Source organism: Rhineura floridana, chromosome 9 (genome assembly GCF_030035675.1).
Source record: "Rhineura floridana isolate rRhiFlo1 chromosome 9, rRhiFlo1.hap2, whole genome shotgun sequence".
In the NCBI taxonomy this organism is placed as follows: domain Eukaryota; kingdom Metazoa; phylum Chordata; class Lepidosauria; order Squamata; family Rhineuridae; genus Rhineura; species Rhineura floridana.
The window spans coordinates 83,695,939-83,718,213 of NC_084488.1; positions in this window are offsets into that span (position 1 = coordinate 83,695,939).

Here is a 22,275-nt window from a genome sequence, read left to right on the forward strand (position 1 = left end):
TTACAAAAATGCATATATTAGGGGACCCACTTCCGGGAAGGGTGACTTAGCCTGTGCCTGCTTTTGGGACGGGCTCCCGCCGCAAAAGAAGCTTATTCAGATATAAATCAGTCAAAACATTTTTTTTTTGACTGATGAAACTTCTCCCGGGCAGGGAGAAACGAAGAGATTAACCTCAAAGCCTATTTTTGTTGGGAGGACTAGATTTCATTGATTTATGAGACGAGGTCCAGCCAACAAGGAAGGACGGATTTTCAACAAGCTCTATCTGATAAAGCGACACGTTCATCTTTTCTTTAGAGAGAGAACGGACTAACAGGCAAGCACCCTTCTTTCTATATTTTTTTACTTGACTTAAACTGTTGCAGTAAAAGGAGATTTGCCAGATGGATCGGTTTTGGACATCTTTTCGGTGAGCTATAACTCTTCTCTGCTATGCACTAATTAACAGCTTATCTCTGTTTTTGTTGCAAAAAGCTGGCCTGGATTTGCATTCTAAAGATATACACAGAAGAGAGATTTCTATTCCTGATTTCTATTCTGAAGAATATTATATTGTCTGAGATTACTCTCTTTTTGGTTTATTTTATTTTGACGAATCTGTTTCCTGACGACGCCATTAATTGTTTCGATCCTGGGAACTACATTTTGTTTTCCTAAGCATAGTGAGATAAGGCTGGCTGTTCTGTTTATACTGTGATGTCATCAAGTTTGGAGTATTAACCCAATTGTTGCTGAAATAAGAAGTGGTTCTCTTATATTTTTCTTTTAAAATGGCAATCAAGAAAGTGGCTGAGAATCTGGAAGTAACTAGGTTTCAGAAAATAATGGATGAGATTGAGATAACGAAACGAACCCTGCGACAGGGTTGTAAGGAGCTGAAAATTGAATTGTGCAAAATGATCCAGGAGTTTAAAGAAATAGGGGTCCCTGTGAGAGAGGAGACCCTGGAGCCTGGAACAAACGTGGAACAGGAAAAAGATTTGGAATTTATGGATTTTAGAAATAAAATCTACTGTTTGGAATTCAATGTTATCTCTGAAGAAATTAATGAAGATATTGGAGATAAGGTTGTCAATGGCATGGATAATCTTCTGGACTGGAATGATGTGATGGAGCCTAATATGGAGAAGACCTATGGAATTAACTGCAGCCATGTGACAAGGGAAAAACTTTCAAGAGATGAGCCAGTACATTTTGTAAAAAAGAACAGAGATATGTTTTTACTGCAGTATTCCAGCAACCTATTCAGAATGGATGGCAAGAAAATACTTGGGATAGAGGAAATTCCCATTAGACTCTTACTATATGACTATGGTTATGACAGCAAGATTATTACGGAATACTGATAATGGAAGATTGGACACTGAAATTACTGGAGTTAACAAGACTATTGAAGATGGAAGATGGAAGATGGAACTAATAGGGATAATAGAATAATGGCTATTGAAATTATTGAACCTAATAGACTCTGATGAGATGGATTAATCGAAATGTTTATTTTGACTATGGTTATGACAATAAGATTATTATAATTATTAATGAGATGGATTAATCGACATGCTTATCTGGAGAAAAACTGATAGATATATTTCTTAAAGAATTGAAACCTCTCTTTGACTTTTTGTGGAAAGAATAAAGTAATGTTTATGAGATTTGATGATTAAGTAAGATAACTACTGGAGGAAAGTGATTTTATAATATGATTTAAGAGACAGGATTGTTATACATTGTAGACCTATAACTGATTTGATCTGTGACAAATGGGAAGTTAATATTTCTATGGTTATGACAGCAAGATTATTACGGAATACTGATAATGGAAGATTGGACACTGAAATTACTGGACTTAACAAGACTATTGAAGATGGAAGATGGAAGATGGAACTAATAGGGATAATAGAATAATGGCTATTGAAATTATTGAACCTAACAGATTCTGATGAGATGGATTAATCGAAATGTTTATTTTGACTATGGTTATGACAATAAGATTATTATAATTATTAATGAGATGGATTAATCGACATGCTTTTCTGGAGAAAAATTGATAGATATATTTCTTAAAGAATTGAAACCTCTCTTTGACTTTTTGTGGAAAGAATAAAGTAATGTTTATGAGATTTGATGATTAAGTAAGATAACTACTGGAGGAAAGTGATTTTATAATATGATTTAAGAGACAGGATTGTTATACATTGTAGACCTATAACTGATTTGATCTGTGACAAATGGGAAGTCAATATTTTACTTTTTATTTTTTTTTGTCTAACTATTTTTGATTTTGTTTTTTGTCTTTGAATGTTTTATGGTTTTGTTTTGTATGTTTTATGAAAATCTGAATAAAAATTATTGTAAAAAAAAAATGCATATATTAGGGGAAAGTGTGCATAAAAATGAATATATGAATGAAAATAACACGCAAAAAATTAATTATATGATGAGAAAAGGTTTGTAAAAATGTATACATTAGTCAAAAGTGCCTACAAAAATATGTTTATTAGGAGAAATTCACCATAAAATGCTGGAGAATTTTCATGAGGATTTTTAAAAAATACAAATTGCTACAGAAATGTGGAAAACTGAATTTAAGATTGGAAAAATGAGAAATTGAGAGAACCGGAATTGGCAGATCTTTCCAACCCTACTGAGCATTGATAGCAAGGGCTGGGGATTAGGTCAAAGACCCTCTATATAGCATTGCTATACTGTGGTGTGAGCAGTAAAACCATGTCTCAACTTGCTCAAGGCAGAGTGTGTGCAGGGGAGACATGACAGTGCACCCCTCAGCTTGGTGCCCTGGGCGACTGCCCAGCTCACCTTCCCCTAAGGCTGGCCCTCTGTGTTAAAGCACTGCCACCCCCCAAAACACTAGCTCTGATGTAAACATAGCTATATGAGTGTAAACACTCTCATTATTTCTTTGCTTTGTTTACTTAAAATTAATTTGGAACTTGTCTTGAACAAAGAAAGAGGCACTTGTATACATTTCAGTGTACACTTCCTCGTTAATACCCCACTCTGGCAAAACTAGTTCTATTTGTGTTGGTTATTACTGAAAACTATTGGATTTAAAACTTGTAACCCACTCTGGGACCTGTTTGTGATAATAAACATGATAACAACAGATTCACTCTGATTCTCTGTAATCCTTGTGGCCAATGATTTAATGGGATGGCTCATACATGTTGATGTTAGGCTACTGCATGGCAGGGGGAGAGAGAGCTGACCTTTCCCTTACAGTATCTCAAGGAAATTGAGAATGAAATAGTAGCAAACATTCATTGTCTGCTCAATGTTCTTTATAGTTTATAAATCAAAATAACATCTTTTTGTTCTACTTTTTATGGTTTAGAGGCCTTTGCCAACATTCCATACTTTTTTGAAGCCAGAATCAGCAAGACCAGATGTCTGGAAATGTGGATAGCATTTTGTGGATATCAGACATAAAATGGGAATTATTGCTACTTTTCATCATAAAAAAAGATACTGATGGAGAGGTTAAAAAGCAAACATCAGCAGGCTTCTCTTGTTAAGAATGTCCAAAACATCTGTATTCTGATTCCGATCAATCCAGACATTTCCTGTAAATTTAAAGTATTGGTCATATATGAGAAAATATTAGTTTCTTATTTCATTTTTAAAATTGTCTACCAAGCCTGCTCTGATAGTTTTGGGTCAATAACAAAACCAATGAAAACCCCAATTAACATATTAATGCTATAGTAAATTGCAATACCCCATAAATACTTGACTTTGACAACTGCAAACCAGATTGAAGGAAAAGTTATTCTGTGCTGGCTTACAATATGGGAGATATTTCAGGAACAGGAGCTCCATATTTATGTGCAGCCACTGAGAATAGTTTCTAGGATGTCATTGTCCATCATGGACTTGATGCACCGATGGCATAGCCCAACAAGTGTTTGCAAATCATTTGTAAGTCTGTGAAGATATCTAAAGTAAGGTATTCATTGCCCAAGATGTATAGATCCCTTGATTTACATCCAGAAGAAAAGACAGTGTCACAATTTCAGGAGTCTCAACCCCTGCAGAACAGGTATCAACAGCTCCTGACTCATAAGGAAACTGTCAGACTTTTGATACCTCAGTTCCTCAGGTTCAGGGTTCCCTTCCCCACCTGCCTGTTCCTTCTTCAAGAAGGAAGAAATAAACACAGACATGACTTTGTAGATACAGTTGGTGTCCCAGATACACAAGAGGAGGTCAGTCCTCCTGTGTGGGCTTCCCAAAATATCAAGAGTTTTTAGGCCACCTGATACTATAATAGATTTAAAGACTATCTATGAAATCAGTGTTGCTTCACAAACCCAGGACCTGTCAATTTGGTTTCTCTCAGTTCCTCAATTTTCCAGTCTTAAATTCAGCCCTCTACATTTCCACATCAGGTCCACAATACTTTTTGCTGCATGAAGCAAAGGAATGAAGGAAGAGGTGGCACCTCCTCTATTGGATGTACCAAACCCAACCAGACTAGCAGCTGAATCTTTGTGGGATACAAACCTACCCTGGAAGCAGTTCTCTTTGTGCAGTTTACACATTAGACCTTCAGAGTAGTCTATCTAGGACATCGTCACAAATTGTTCCCTGTACAACATCCCCAAATTTCTGCCCGTTACCACTAACTGTTTTCCTTCTGGGGGAAAAAACACTTGGGGTATAAAATGTCCCCAAAATGCATTGAATTTTGCCATTGGGGTAACATTGCAGCAAATGTTAGCTGATTGAGGTAGTAAAATACCCCATTTTTTTCATAGGAAAATGATCAGGGATACGCCAAGAAAAAGCACTGGAGTCAAATTTCCCTTCCCAAGCAAACAAGCTTACAGTCACATGACAGAGGTGTGAACAAACTTGCAATCAAATCTCCAAGGTCCCATTGTTGCAGAAGGACACACCTTTGGCTCTTTGAAGAAATAAAATGGCTTCTACAAGCAAAGTAAATTGTATTTTATAAATGGTGGGAATGATAAATGCCTGGGAAGTTTTATGAACATCTGTCCCACCTACTTTATGTCATTCAAAGGAGAAAAGGACCTTTCTTTGGCCAGGCTATCCCCCTACAACCCCATTTTCTGAGAGAAACTGGGATGGGAAGGGAGTTAACTCATCTGCATGCATCCAGAGCTGATCACAAGCTCTTTTAAAGGAGGGAAGCCCCTTTCTTTGCCCAAGATATCCTCCCCCCCATTTTCTCAGAGAAGCTAGAATGGGAAGGGATGGGAAATTACTAATCTGCATCCATCCAGACCTGATTCCAAGCATCCATCATGGATTGGGTGGGTGTACTTTGAAATGCCCAGGACATATCTTTGAAGGGTAACATCTACCTTGGCAAGCAACCTGGAGGGATACAGGAAACTGAGCTTGGTTACAATGTTGTTACCAAGCTAGTAGAACCATGGTACAACAGTGCTAGGGATGTCATTGGGGACATCTTCACCAGTATTGAGTTGACTGAACATTTGCTGCAGAAAGATCTTAACTCTTCTGGAAGAACTGGATGCTTCCACCTTTGCAATAGGGTACAGGATAAGAAAAACAGCAGACAGTGCAACAGCTGTGGGAAGATATGGTGCAAGGTCCACAGCATGATGGAAATTAAGTGTGGGGTGTCAATAGGTTGGCATCAGCTATATAATGTTGTTTGGGGACATTTCTCTAACCAAGGACAGTTTTTGTGCAGGTGTCTTAATGGGGTTAAGAAACACCCCACAAAACCATTAACATTACTTCTCAGGTGCCATGAAGTTTTTTCTAGAAAGTTTCCAATGTTTTTGTAACATTTTAACTTTAAGAAGTTGTTGTTTGTAATTGAAAATAAAAACCATAGCTTATTAAAGGAACAGAAATGGTGTTGTTTACTTAATATGAAGGGGGAGGCACAAATGTTTATTGCACAGAAAAATTTCACCTTCTCTGAATAAGTATTTTCTGACTCTGGGTATCTGCGTATTGTTAAACACACTTCATCTGACACAGATTTCATCTGGGGTCAAGTAATCAGCCCACCATACACTGGAAATCCCATTGGGGTAGAAAAGCACCCGGAAAACCATTGCTGGGTTTTTTTGTGTGACATTGGATGAAACACTGGTGGTGGGGCAGCATCCTCCATAGCTAGCTTAGGCAAGGGAGGGCAGAGCTCATGCCATACACTGCTCTGTCTTCTGGCACTTTGTCACTGTTTCCTGACCCTCAGCATCTTCCTCCTGAGCTGGCTGCCACCCTCTGGACGCCTCCAGACTGGTGTTGTATTGCAGGTGTATTCTGCAACTTGTTCTTGACAAAATAACAGTGCATTAGTGGTGCATTTATTCTGCTCTAGTTTGTTCTGTAATGCTTCCCCAGTACTACCACATTATTACAGTCCAAAGGGGTTACAGCAAAGTAAAAGCAGGAGAAAAATAAGGTGGACATTTGCGGTATACAGTTACAGGATTTCAGCAGAAAGTTAGGGGATATGCACCAATTGGAAATGAAACCATGCAAAGAGTTCTGAAAGTGCGATTGCATGTGACCACCCTAATATCATCAGAAGCACAAATTATCATGAACGTGCAATAAAAAGGATGTCTGGAGGGGCCCTCTGCCTAATCATAGGGCTGACACTGGTCAGAGGAGCTGGGCAAGGGAGAACTGGTCTTTCTCATCTAGTACTCACATGAAAAATCCACACAAACACTTGGATATTAGTTATCTTTAAAGGACAATATGCTTCTGTACCCTTCTTGCTTTAACTCCTCTTTCTGGGCAAACACTAAAAGATTTCAAGAGGGTTGTGGACTCAAAGTACACTTATTAAACTGGAGTAATCATTTGTATGATTGCTGTGGCTGAGAAAAAAACTGGTTCAACAGAGGCAAAGGACCGAGTCCCTGGGGTTTGCAGATGGTAGCATCTCTTGTCTTTGTTACGTCTGTTTAAAATGTAATATAACATAAGAAGCAGCAACACAATTCTTGCCTTGTACTGCAGTATTCATTTCAATACGCAGATCTGATCTTGGTGAAATCTATGTTTAGGCATTATGTGTGTGTGGGGTCAGGTTATGTAGGGGCATGAGTGATACCTGCATCTATAAAAGTAAAAGTCCAAATTGGTCCTATGGGTGTCAACGTCCTGCATTCCTGGTTGGTGTTGTAAGTTTCACCTGTGTCGACTGGCAGGATCACAGAAATCCAAAGCATCTACAGAAGTAACTTGTGGAGTTGAGAAGCAATGAAACAGTTCTTCCGATCCTTTCAGTTTGAATCATCTGCAAATGCCCTCAGGGAAGCAATGATTTTACCATTTTCCTCTTATTATTTTACAACTGTTGACACAGAGTTAAATTCAGCACGTTGAAGGTGTTTCCATGCGTCACTTCTAATAGGATACATGTGTCAGGTGATATGAGATTATTTCAAAACTGATTTTGCTTGAATTAAGGTGCAAACTACTGCACAAAAAGCAGGTGTCCATTTCAGCCCTTCTGAAATATGTTATTTTTACAGTGAATGGTACATACTCTATTGGGAAAAATAAATAATGGATTGCACGTATTTTTTCTTTTTAAGGGCAAATGTTTTAAAAATACTTGTGCACCTGCCAAAAGAAAATGACTGTCATTGCAAAGAGTAGGGATGGGAAACTTGAGGCCTTCCTTTCCCATCATCCCTGATCATTGACCATGCTAATTTTGGCTGATGGGAGTTAGACTCCAACGACATCTAGATGACCATAGATTCCCCAGTCTTGGGATACAAATGAAGTATCCCTTCTGTGGAGCCATCAGCTGCAGCCCCAATGTGGATGCTAATAAGTTTGCATGTTGTAGTTGTTTTTTCTTGTTCTTGAGAAAATATGCATCTCTTTTGCTTCTGAGGGAGCAAAGACCAGAGCAGGCTATGGTCAGCTATACCAAAATCAAGACATACCTACAGGATGCAGCCTCCCTGGGACCAGTTGCTGGAGCTGGAGATGCTGGAACCTGAAGTGTAGAAGGCACTATTCTGTTGGCTAGGCAAGAACAAAAAACAAGGTTTGGCCAATCTGGGTACTTTATATTGCCAGCTGTTATAAGAGCTGTTCTGATTCCTTTTTGTGCCTGAATATGTCCAGAGATATGAACATATAGAAGTTCTGTTTATCTCTCCTGGAAGTACAGTCATGTGAGGAGAGAGTAGGAATGTGTTCACTGGCCCCGTCAGCTCCATCATTTCCCCATGAGGGTCCTAAATTGTCCATATGTAAAGAAGATGTCCACATGTAAAAGGTCCACATGTAAAGAAGATTTCATGTAGGGGAAAGGCTGTAGCTCATGGGGAAGGGTGTTGGTGCATCTGCTTTGCATGCACAAAGTTCCAGATTCAGTCCTTAGCATCTCCAGGTAGGCATAGGAGAGACCATTATCTGAAACCCTTGAAAGCTGCTACCAGTCACTGTAGACAATATTGAGCTAGATGGGCTAGTGTTATGAATCAGAATAAAGCAGTGTCTTATGTTTCTATCCACACCAGATCTTCCCCATCATATGCATGGAAGGTAGTGGAGCAACAGGCAATGGGGATCCAACAAAAATGATGAGGCTGGCAAGCATGTCCCCACTGTCTTCTCAAATATTGGGAACTGAACCTGAATAGGGTTAGAATTCTAGATAGGATACTAAGCTAAGTCTGTCTCATTATAAGGTTCCAGGTTCCATAACAGCCAAGATTTCACAACTGAAAACACTTGTAATACTCAGTTGTCATACCATGGATCACTGTCCAAGCCTTACCCCAACACTCATACAAACGGCTGAAGGCTGTCCCTCACATCTTGTATTCATTAACTATACCAGATAATTCCATAAAAATGTCAGCCTATATCATTTTAAAGATAAGTTTCATTATCTGGCAACAGTTTTTCAAAATGGCATTTTACACATGAGTAAAACAACCAAAATTATGGCATGCAAGATGGCTCAGAATTTCTCTATTCCCCCCTCCAATATTCAGCTATAGACCTCTCCAAGAAAATAGATTAATGATGCTTTATTATATTGATAGTTTCGTTTTCTCATTCAGTAAACTGAGAAGAAATTTTATGTTAGGAACAAAATCAGGTGAGCTTATCACAATAACACTTATGTGGGTTGAGCATGCTACGTTGATCACAGAAACACAAACTTTTTCCTCCTCAACAAGTGAAAAGAAAAATCTATAAGTTTTAACTTTATTCCCTTCTTCAAGTTTGTAAGCATTAAGAAAATGTGATGAGATGTTAAGTGAAATGTGTTTTACGTGCAACAGCTCTTGTGACCAACATAACACCACAATGTACAACTTATCTAGCATAAATATGTTGTCGTGTCATTTAACCCCCTTTTTAAGACTGTCATAATTCTTTCCCTGATAATCCAGTAATTATTAGACATATTATTTGTACCACATTATTAATGTAGGGCACCTTACAAAGATTTAACAAAAAGAGACAGGTCCCTGCCCTCGAGAAGCTTACAATTTAAAATACAAGTCAGAAAAGGGGAGGGAAGACAATACATTATTGCATTTAGAAGAAAGATAATATAATTATTTTAATAGAATTAGTAACTATATAACTTTTTAGATCATCAGGAAACTTCAACCTAGATGTGGTTTACAAAAATGTAGAACTGATATTTCTCTACTAGACCTACACCCACTTTCTTGAAGCATGTAAAAGTTTCTACCAGCTTCCTTTCAGATTTATCAAGGAGGCAAGCCTGTCCTGATTGGCTCCCCCTAGCTATGCTGAATAGGTGGAGTTAGGGAGTGCCAACCTTTCTGGTCCAGAAGGCACATTTCAAATTTTAAGAGAGTGCTGAGGACACCAATCGCAAAATGGCTGCCATGGGGGTGTGGCATAACACAAAATTAGAGAATAGTCATGCTGAAGGTTTTCCCACAAATGTATTTCCATACTAGAAAAGACTTGACCTGTTGAATTTCTGCCTGCCACTCAGGTGTTAAAGGGACAAGAACCCTGTTTTTCCCATGTGCAACCCAAATTTTTCCAAAGTTTTCATAGTTGTCTGTTGGGGGGAAGGGGATTCTTTAACATTTGCCCACACTTACTGTATAGTAATATTTGCAGAAAATATTTTCTAGGCACTACCTGATCTCAGATGAACCCAACACAGGGAAGATGCATCCTGGGTGCTAGGGAAAAAGGAAGGGCAAACTGTGGAGATTCCAAGGACTAAAAACAACAAGAAGAAAAACACAGAAGCAGGACAAGTGCACTAAAAGGGGAGGCAAAACAGTGGCCCTTTAGGACCCCAGAGATTCCTATTGCCTGTGTCCAAACAACTCACTTATCAGTCACAGCTCTAACTTCACTTATTGACTGATACTGACAAGCAGGAGCAGCCAGGCCGGTTCATTTCACATAAATCACATAGATGGGTACATGCACATTTTGCTCCATAACATTTTTTCTAGGAGAGCTAGAGACTTACTTTTTTAATGAAAGCTCAGGTTTTGGGCTACCTGATGAGAATGCCACTGGTGGCCTTTGTGGGCACCCTGGCACCCATGGGTGATGGGCTGGCAACCCCAGAAGGGGTCAAATAGAGATACAAAAACTCACCTCAGGAGCTGAAGGTCTCTTGCCTTGCATCAGAGAACAGTACAACCCTGTAGAAGGTTGAAGGCAGTCTTGAAAACACAAATTAATATTTTACATAATTTAAAACCAACACCACAAAGACAGGGGATAATGCTTTTACAAGAAATGTGATTATCCTGAAAGGAAGCACAGAAGTAGAAACATCCATTGAAGTACTGGTGTCAATTGGCAACTTCATTATTGTTGAATTTGAGACATGGAAATTGAAAAGAAAATTTACTGGTGAAAATTTGTTTGATGATCATTAATATTTAATCCTCATCCTAAACGATGGACTTCTGTGATATTTATATACCCTGCAAATGATGATAAATGTTGGGTTGAAAAGAAACAAATAATTAGGGTACTGTCAGAGTTCAGTGTTAATTCCCATGGGCTTTACAGCTACCCACATGGTCTTGACGCTGACCTGCAACTTGTGAATGCATAGTAAAGTGACATACACACAGGATCTTGCTTTTGGAGGCATTTATTTGTGGGTGTCTGTTATTGAATTGTCACACGTTATGTTGATCATGCTATAATTTACCAGAAAACCTTTTTTCCACAGGTTCCCATAAACATTACCATAAATTTGATACTTGCTCATGAAACATTAGCTGTTTATATATGTTGTTGCTGATGGAATTTATTTTTGATCCATACTTTTAGAGAACACAGTTATCTAAGTTACATATGAGTTCTTCAGGTTATAAAACCATTATGGTGGTCACAGAGAACGTCTGCTGTTTTGGATAGAGATATGCCTGAAACACTTAACTATCCTAAAACAAGTTCAAAAGATCTCATTCACTGAAGTGTGTGAAATGTCAGAGCTGTTTACTGCATTGCACCTTAGCGTCCTGCATACGCATGTACGTAAATGTGCACTAAAGGCAAGATGCATCCATTCTCCACTCAGAGATTTAACTTCTAGAGACACCCCAGGGAGGAAGCTGAACCCAGAAGAATGACACTAACTCACATTAGCAAAATTTGAGCAAGGCAACTTCCAAAAGCCAAAAACAGGGATAAAATGGAGACAGTGATTTATCTGAGTATGAAATCAGAAAACAAGGACTGTTCTTGGAAGCTAGGAATAGTTGGAACATATGCAGTTGAAATCCTAAAGCATGTGCTCAGGGCCCAATATTTATTCAACGATGGTAACAAAAACAAAACTGCAAGTATAATATCTGAGTTAAGGTTGTTGCATGTTGGCTCAATCTCCACAAAACCAGGAAATCGGATGAAGCTGATGCCTTAAGAGAGATGTCCTGTGATCAGCAATGAAGTTGTGCAATGTCACAGTTTACACCTTACCCTTGATGCACCCACACATTTCCTTGGTCTTTCAGGCCAAAGCCAGATGGGGAGAATAGTGCCTGGGACCAGCAAACATGCCCCATGTTGTTCTGATTAGGTATTGCCTTATAAGTATCTGACCTTTGCTGCATTGCTAGAAGAATCCTCCTGTGACCCCTTCCTGCTTTTTGCATACATCAGTAGGTGGCATATATTTATCTTGTTTTGATCTCTAGCATGGATGAATAAATAAATGAATAATGTTATTTAAGTATTTGGTATATTTTAGGGTAACTCAGCATGGCCTACAACCTGTAGAAAATGAAGGTTTGGGGGGAAAGTATTGCAGGAGGGGAAAACCCTTGAGGATTTTTATTATGATGTGGAAGATGTGAAAACAAATTTTAGTTTTTATTTAAGTTTTTTAAATGTATGTAGTTTTACTTTTTAATCTATTCCAGACAATAAGTACCTTTACACATTAATAATAAAGAGATTATTTCAAAATTCCTAGCTCCTAGGGAGTAATTCCCAACTGTATTATAGCCCTATTTAAAATAGTCTGGCAAAAGAGAGTTTGTTAAACTTTTTTGGATTGAAGATACATATCTATTGAACAATCCTAAGGATCAAGCCATATGTCAGCTAGATTAATGAGCTTGCCTATAGTGGAAAGGTGATTTATATTTTGAGAAATTTGATCCAATATATTTAAAAGGGGACAGTGCATTCTCAAGGGAAAGATGGCTCCTAAGCCAGAGCATCTTTAGAACTAGGTCAGTTGGAGAGTGGGAGGTGGAAGCTGGTATATTGATTTGTTTGACTTCAACTGCTTCATCTACTCTTTCAATTGGGATATTTCTTCCGTTGGAGGAAGATATTTCTCCTGCTTCATTGTTGAGGAAAAGCCACATTATCACATAATTTTGTTGGCCTTCTGCACATTACTATGCTTCTTAATTGTTGTTGTTGTTATGTGCCTTCAAGTCGATTACGATTTATGGCGACCCTATGAATCAGCGACCTCCAATAGCATCTGTCATGAAGCACCCTGTACAGATCTTGTAAGTTCAGTTCTGTGCCTTCCTTTATGGAATCAATCTATCTCTTGTTTGGCCTTCCTCTTTTTGTACTCCCTTCTGTTTTTCCTAGCATTATGGTATTTTCTACTGAATCATGTCTTCTCATTATGTGTCCAAAGTGTGATAACCTCAGTTTCATCATTTTAGCTTCTAGTGACAGTTCTGGTTTAATTTGTTTGGACACCCAATTATTTGTCTTTTTCACAGTCCATGATATGTGCAAAGCTCTCCTCCAACACCACATTTCAAATGATCTTTCTCTTATCTGCTTTTTTAACTGTCCAACTTTCACATCCATACATAGAGATCGGGAATACTATGGTCTGAATGATCCTGACTTTAGTGTTCAGTGATACATCTTTGCATTTGAGGATCTTTTCTAGTTCTCTCATAGCTGCCCTCCTCAGTCCTAGCCTTCTTCTGATTTCTTCACTATTGTCTCCATTTTGGTTAATGACTGTGCCAAGGTATTGATATTCCTTGACAAGTTCAATGTCCTCATTGTCAACTTTAAAGTTACATAAAACTTCTGTTGTCCTTAGTTTGGTCTTTTTGACATTCAGCTGTAGTCCTGCTTTTGTGCTATCCTTTTTAACTTTCATCAGCACTAGTTTCAAATCATTACAGGTTTCTGCTAGTAGTATGGTATTGTCTGCATATCTTAAATTATTTATATTTCTCCCTCCAATTTTCACATCTCCATCATCTTGGTCCAATCCCGCTTTCCGTATGATATGTTCTGCATATAGATTAAACAAATAGGGTGATAAAATACACCCCTGTCCCACACCCTTTCCGATTGGGAACCAATCGGTTACTCCATATTCTGTCCTTACAGTAGCCTCTTGACCACAGTATAGGTTGCGCATTAGAACAATCAGATGCTGTGGCACCCCCATTTCTTTTAAAGCATTCCATAGTTTTTCATGATCTACACAGTCAAAGGCTTTGCTGTAATCTATAAAGCACAGGGTGATTTTCTTCTGAAATTCCTTGGTCCGTTCCATTATCCAACGTATGTTTGCCATATGATCTCTGGTGCCTCTTCCCTTTCTAAATCCAGTTTGGACATCTGGCATTTCTCACTCCATATATGGTAAGAGCCTTTGTTGTAGAATTTTGCGCATTACTTTACTTGCATGGGATATTAAGGCGAGGGCCGGTTCTAAAGAGCGGCCAGGTGGGGCACTGGCCAAGGGCCCCTAGTGCTACAGGGCCCCCTGGGGGCCCCTGGGCTCCCCTTCCACAATCCATGCAGGCATGCCGGTTTGCCATCAATCAAGATGGCAGCCGAGGTTTCCCTAAGGAGCTGAAGTCTCTGCCTCCATCTTGGTTGATAGCAGCAATGTGCGCACCGCCAAAAAAACAGCACAGAGAAAGGTAAGAAGAGCAGGGAATGGGGGGCGGCTTGGGATCTCCCACCCTACGATCCATGGTACCAATCCTGCCATGAATCCCAGAAGGGGAGTGCTGGGGCCCAGGGCAGTCTGGTGCCCAAAGGCCCCAGCATGCCTGGGGCTGGCCCTGATTAAGGCAATAGTTCGATAATTACTGCATTCCCTGAGATCCCCTCTCTTTGGAATTGGGATCTATATTGAATGCTTCCAGTCTGTGGGCCATTGTTTAGTTTTCCATATTTGTTGACAATTTTTTATCAAAATTTGGACAGATACCGTCTCAGTAGCTTGTAGCAACTCTATTGGTGTGCAATCTGTTCCTGGTGATTTGTTTCTTCCAAAGTATTTTAAGAGCAGCTTTCACCTCACATTCATCACATGGTTCCTCCATGAATGAATCTGTCATCCTGGCATCTCTTTTATAGAGTTATTCAGTGTATTGCTTCCATCTTCCTTTTATTTCATCTTGGTCAGTCAGTCAGTGTGTTCCGCTGTTGATTATTCAACATCCCTACTCTTGGTTTAAATTTCCCGTTCATTTCTCTAATCTTTTGGAACAGGGCTCTTGTTCTTCCCTTTTTGTTGTCCTCTTCTATTTCTATACAATAACTATTGTAATAGTTCTCTTTGTCCCTGCGTACTAGTCGCTGTATTGTTGCATTTAGGGTTCTGACCGTGTTTCTTATTTATTTATTTATTTATTTATTTTATTTCATTTTTAAACTGCCCATAGCGAATAGCTCTCTGGGCGGTGTACAAAAGATTAAAAGTACAGAAATAGAAAATATCACAATAAATAAACTGAAACAAAGAGATTTAAAATTGTAACATTAAACGCTTTAAAATGCCTGGGAGCATAGCCAGGTCTTAACCTGGCACCGAAAAGATAGAAGCGTCGGCGCCAGGCGTATTTCTTCGGGGAGGCTATTCCACAATTCGGGGGCCACTACAGAAAAGGCCCTAGATCGAGTAACTGTCCTCCGGGCTTCCCGATGGGTTGGTACCCGGAGGAGGGCCTTAGAGGCTGAGCGAAGTGACCGGGTCGGTTCATAGCGGGAGAGGCGTTCCACAAGATACTGCGGTCCCACGCCATGTAAGGCTTTATAGGTCAAAACCAGCACCTTGAATCTGGCTCGGAAGCAAATAGGTAGCCAGTGCAAACGGGCCAGAACAGGTGTTATATGCGCTGACCGGCTGGTCCTCGTCAGCAGTCTGGCTGCTGCGTTTTGCACTAGCTGAAGCTTTGGAACTGTCTTCAAGGGCAGCCCTACATAGAGCGCATTACAGTAATCCAACCTAGAAGTTACCAGAGCATGAACAACTGAGGCAAGGTCATCCCTTTTGCTTTTGCTTTCTTTCTCTCTTTAACCATTTTAAGAGTTTCTTCAGTCATCCATTGAGGTCTTTCTCTCTTTTTAACTCGAGGTATTGTCTTTTTGCATTCTTCCCTGATCATGTCTCTGACTTCACTCCATAGTTCTTCTGGTTCTCTGTCAACTAAGTTTAAAGCCTCAAACCTGTTCCTTATTTGATCTTCAGGGATGTTATTTAAATTGTATTTTGGCATTATGATTGCTCTGTTGGTCTTCTTTAGCTTTACTCCGATTTTCGATATGACCAGATCATGATCTCTACCACAGCGTGGTCCTTGTCTTGTTTTCGCACAAAGTATGGAACTTCTCCATCTTCTGCTACCAATTATATAATCAGTTTGATTCCTATATTGACCATTTGGTGATGTCCACATGTACAGTTGTCTTTTCGGTCGCTCAAAAATGTGTTCGCAAGAAACAAATTATTGGCTTCACAGAATTCAATGTCTCTTGCTTCATTTCTGTCTCCTAAGCCCCATTTCCCCACAATTCCTAGTTTTTCTCTGTTTCCTACTTTTGCATTCCAGTCCCCCATGATTATCATCACATCTTGTTTTGGTGTGTGATCAATTTCTTCCTGTACTTCTGCATAAAATCTCTCCAATTCCTCTTCTTCTGCATTTGCCGTTGGCACATAGACTTGATGGTTATTTTAATAGTTTTCCCATTAAATCTCATTGATATCACTCGCTCAGACTTTGCTACATCACTTCTCACTATTAAAGCAAACACATTTCTTCTTAATTTCTCATTTCCTGCATAAAATATTTTGTAGTTGCCTGATTGAAAATGTCCCATTCCCATCCATTTTAATTCACCCATGCCAAGTATTGTAATTTTGATACGTTCCTATTGTGTTCCATGTTCCTATTGTGTGTGTTGTACAACTCCAGACTCTCCTTTCGCATCTGTACGCATCAGCCTCTGGGCTTCCTTTGGGCTTTGACCCAGTTGCGTCATTAGTCACAGCGCTACTCATACTTGTCCTTTGTTCTTCCCCAGTAGCTCGTTGAGTGCCTTCTGACCTGGGGGTCTCATCTTCCAGCACTATCTTGTATTGCATTTTGGATACTCTGTTCATAGGGTTTTCATGGTAAGATGCACACCTTAACGTGATGAGGGGGTTTGAGAGTGTTGAAGAAGCTGAGAGCAATGCCATCAGGAGTCTAGACCAAGAGACTAGACTCCTATCATGGGCACCCAAGATGGAATGGTCAAAGCTGAAACACTAGACTAAGATGCTTCCAAACTCAGCGGAAGGCAATGGTAAACCACCTCTGAATATCTCTTACCATGAAAACCCTATGAACAGAGTATGCTTCTTAATTATATGAAAGCATATCCTTTTAGGAAGACAGTCTAAGTAGTAGCCTATGGCAACTGATTACCAGATTTCTTTGCATCCAACCATTATATGTCAAAAGAACGAACAAATAAAGTGTGCATGCCACATATTGTTTAATATGTCAAGTGCAATATGCAGCTCAGTTCAAATTACCAGCTTTAAGGCAATTAAGATCCCAAAGATGCTGTGCTGGTGGCAATTTCTGTGCTGCTGGTCCTGGGTAAAAGCTTCTTTGATAATCTTTTTCTTGCACTCAGCAAGCCGCTTTTTCAAAGTGGGAATGGAGGTGTCCACAGCCTTAAACACAACCACTGGCTCACTCATTGTGGTGCCTTACACATCAGCCCCTCCTCCCATTAGTTAAAATTGGGCTCAATCCACCAGAAAGTTCTACTACACAAATCTCATTGAAATTAACAGAAGCCATCTTTTTCCTTTCCTTGTCTGAAGGTCAAATTAGACAAGACATTAGTGATTCACAATTGGATCTCTTGTCCCTTAAAACTGCCTAAAAAGGAGTCACAGGGGCCTGATTCAGATGCATCAGAACAGACTGTAGTGACATGGGAAAAGAGATTAACCCTTCCCTCTGTGCCATTTCCCTCATATAAATCTTTCTCTCAAAGCTGATATTTGCCCCATTAGGGGAAACATATATGTGATTTACACACAGAGAGAGCTACCCTTATTTTTTTAAAAGGTATGGAAGATCCAGTTATGAAACCTTTCTAGTGCCCTAAATTGTGTCCAACCTGAGGCAGCTGCTTCACCTTGCTTCATGTTGGGGCCACACCTCCAATGGGACCAGCTTTATACATCTCACGTAGTGTCATCATTGTGCACCAAAAGATGAAATGAGAATTTATATGCACAAAATAGCGATGGGTGAATCTGTCCAATTCAATTTCTCTGTTTCTCATTTTTTATAAACTTAAGTTCAGTTCTCCATATTCCCACAGCAGTTTGCATTTTTAAAAATAGTCCTCATGAAAATTTATCAGGATTTTAGTGCAAGTTTATTTTAATATTGTTGCGCGCCTCCCCCAATCTCCGAGTGGTGAGATTTCGGGGGTCCCCGCTCCTCCAGGGTTTGGTTTCCTTTGGGAAAGGTCAGCGGAGACTGCGGTGTCTTTATGAAATATGGTTTGTTTATTTACACACATTCCAACCTGAGCTCAAGGATGGAGGGGTTCAATGCATCAGCAGTCTAATATCCAGCTTTTCCATCTGAGTGCAGGGGCATCCTATAGCCATGATGCAGAGGGATAGCCTTTCTGCGTGCCTGCAGCCCTAGCCATTCTCTTGAACACACTAAAACTACAAGCACAAAACTCTCCTAGGCTCCAGGAGGGGGGGGAATGCTCTCCTGAAGAGTTTCAATAACAAAAGGATCTTCCTCCTGAAATATAGAAAAATTTTCCTGACTGGTGGGCACCAATTTTGGCACGTTTATTTTCGACGATTAATGAACTAGGCATAATACCGGATGGATGGAGACGAAGCATAATTGTCCCAATTTATAAAAAAAGTGACCCCTCTGACCCATCTAATTGTCAGCTCTACACTGCGTCAGCAGTGCCGGTGGGGGCTGGAAATTCCTGGGTGGTTGGCAGGGAAGTAAAGTCCTTAGCCGGCAGTCTGGCCATAAATCTCCCAGGTCTTAGGAGGAGGGAATCTGATAAGGGCCAGGCTTGTCCGAAGCGTACTTGCCAAGTCAGGAGTCCAGAAGCGAGGTCAGTAGAGGTCCGGGATCAAGTACCAAGGGGTCAGTCCGAAAGAGGGTGCCAGGAAACTAGGAACACACAAGCCACGCCTGACGTTGCAGTCAGCAACAAGCTGCAGCCAAGGTGTGCCTTATAAAGAGCAGGGTTGACAGCAGGTGTGAGCCCTCAGCGTTTGGGCCTTAAGGAGACAGGCCTGCCCCTCTTCTGCCTGACCTTCTGCTGTCTCTGTTCTGCAGGTGAGGGGGGAGTATCCTGTGCACTGTCTGTGTCTGGCTGCAGGGCCTCTGCTGTATCTGGGGTGCTCTGCAGCTGAGGGGGAGAAGGAGCTGGATTCTCAGGAGGCTCCTCCATGTCTCCTTCTGAGTCTGCTGCTCCTGGGTCTGCTGCTGTTACTCCCGAGTCATCCTCATCTGAGGAGTCCTCTGACGGGGCCATGACACCATCCCCCGCCCCACGACCAACCCTCCGCCTCCCACCGGGGCCCGGCTTATCCGGGTAGCGCTGGTGGAAGCTCCGGACCAGACGAGGGGCATGCACCTGCGTCGCCTCTTCCCACGAACGTTCCTCAGGACCGTACCCCTGCTAGTCTATGAGGTTCTGGAGGCGGCCACGATCTGTGGTCCAGGATCTGTGCCACTTCGAATTCCTCTTCCCCGTTGACTTGTATCGGCGGCAGGGGCGGTGGTTTACTACTCACGGGGTGAGGTGGGAGAGCGGGAGTCAGCAGTGATCTATGGAAGACAGGGTGAATGCGGAAGGAGGCAGGGAGTTGGAGCCGGAACGCCACCGGGTTAATTTGCTGGGTGATCCGGAAGGGACCTACGTTCCGAGCCTCCAGCTTGTGAGACGGCCGTTGCGAACGCAGGAATTTGGTCGAGAGCCATACCCGGTCCCCTACCTTCAGCGGCGGGCCTGGTTGGCGGTGGCGAGCAGCAAAGCGCTTATACGCGTCCTTGGCCTGCTCCAGCTGCTCCTTCAGGACTGCCTGCAGGGCCTGCAACTCCTGCAGCATGACATCTGCAGCGGGGACCGGCGACGGGGGTCGCACTGAGGGGAAGAATCGGGGGTGGTAGCCGTAAGAGGCAAAGAACGGGGTCTGGCGCGTGGAGGCATGCACGGAGTTATTATACGCGAACTCCGCCAGCAGTAACAGATCCACCCAATTGTCCTGTTGGAAGCAGGTGTAACACCGCAAGTATTGTTCAACGGTGGCGTTGGTACGTTCTGTTTGTCCATCTGATTGAGGGTGGTGGGCGGGGGACAAGTGGATCTGGACGTTCAGGGCCCGAAACAGGGCCTGCCAGAACCGGGCGGTGAACTGGGCTCCTCGGTCAGAGATCAGGTGGTCGGGGAGGCCGTGCAAACGGAAGACCTGGGCCAAAAATAGTTGCACAGTTTCTGGGGCAGAGGGTAGTCCGGCACAGGGGAGGAAATGGGCCATCTTGGTGAACAGGTCTACGACTACAAGGATGGTGGTCATTCCCCGGGAGGCTGGCAAGTCCGTGATAAAATCCAGGGAGACCGAGCGCCAGGGCCCTGGGGGGGTAGGCAGTGGGAGCAGGAGCCCCGGGGGCTTGCCGGGGTGGCTCTTGGCTCACTGGCAGGTATCACAGGCCGCTACATAGTCCTTGACATCCGTTTGGACCTGGGGCCACCAGAAATCCCGTAGGACCAGGTGGAGGGTCTTATACGTTCCAAAATGCCCTGCAGGCTGGCTGTCATGGCAGAGGTGGAGCACCTCTCCCCGCAGAGCTCCCGGGGGAACGTACAACCGGTTCCGGTGGTACAAGAGGCCCTGATGCAAGGAAAAGGGGCTGTCCCGGGCGGCCATCCCGGACTGGAGCTCTCGCTGCTGGGCCAGGGCATGGGGTCCTTTTGCTGCTGCTCCTGCACCCGGTCCAGGAGGGGTTGTGGTTGGTGTGTAGCGGCGAAGTTCTCTGGGCGGAGGATTGGGCGAAGGGGGCGATTGACCTGCTCGGCTCGGTATTCCGGCTTGCGAGAGAGCGCGTCTGCTAGGGTGTTTCGGCGGCCAGGGAGGTAGGTGACCGTGAACTGGAACCGGGAGAAAAACAGGGACCACCGGATCTGGCGTTGGTTCAGCCGTCGGGCGCTTTGCAGGTGCTCCAGGTTTCGGTGGTCCGTCCGTACCTGGACCGGATGGCGTGCCCCTTCCAGGAGATGACACCAGGTCTCGAAAGCTACTTTGATGGCCAGTAACTCCTTCTCCCAAATGGTGTAGTTCTGTTCCGAAGCGTTGAGTTTCCGGGAATGGAACGCACAGGGGAGCAGGGACTGCTTGCTCCCCACCGGCTGAAGTAGGACCGCTGCCACTGCCTTATCAGATGCATCGGCCTCCACTATGTAAGGTCGGGTAGGGTCGGGTTGCTGGAGGATGGGTTCAGATGTAAAGGCGTGTTGGAGGCGCCGGAAGGCCTGTTGAGTGGCCTCCGTCCAAACAAACTTCTCTTTGCCTCAAAGCAGGTCTGAGATGGGCGTGGTGAGTTCAGAGAAGTGGGAGATGAACCGATGGTAATAGTTGGCGAAGCCCAAGAAGCGCTGCACATCTTTGGGGCTTCGCGGAGCTGCCCAGTGGAGGATGGTCTCAATTTTGGCGGGGTCCATCTGGATACCCGAGGGCGAGATCCGATGGCCTAGGAAATCCACGGTCGTGAGGTCAAAGGCGCATTTTTTGAGTTTGGCGAAGAGGCGGTGCTCCCGCAGGCGCTGCAGCACCGCTTGAACGTGCTCCTTATGTTCCGAGGGGTTCCGCGAGTAGATCAGGATGTCATCCAAGTAGATCACCAGGAAGCGGTCTAGGAGGTCCCGGAAGATGTCGTTCATGAAGTGCTGGAAGACGCCAGGGGCGTTGCACAAGCCAAATGGCATCACGGTGTACTCAAAGTGCCCATAATGGGTGCGGAAGGCCGTCTTCCACTCATCGCCCTCCCGCATACGCACCAGGTTGTAGGCCCCTCGCAGGTCTAGTTTGGTGAAAATGCGAGCGCCCCGCAGCTGCTCTAACCGTTCTGGGATCAGGGGCAAAGGGTAGCGATTCCGAACTGTAATCTGGTTGAGGGCGCGGTAGTCATTGCACAGCCAGAGTTCCCCACATTTCTTTTTGACAAAGAGGACAGGGGCGGCTGCAGGGGACATGGAAGGGCGAATGAACCCTTGGTGCAGGTTCTTGTCTAGGAACTCTCTGAGGGCTGCCAGTTCGGGTTCTGACAGGGAGTAAAGCCGGCCCATGGGAATCTTGGCTCTGGGTAGCAGATCAATGGGACAGTCATAAGGACGATGGGGCCGCAACTGGTCTGCCTCTTGCTTCCCAAACACATCTGCGAACTCCCGGTACTGTTCCGGTAAGGGCTCGAGCGCGGAGCTTGCCTCCCGGGTCATCAGGATGCGCTCCTTTGGCCT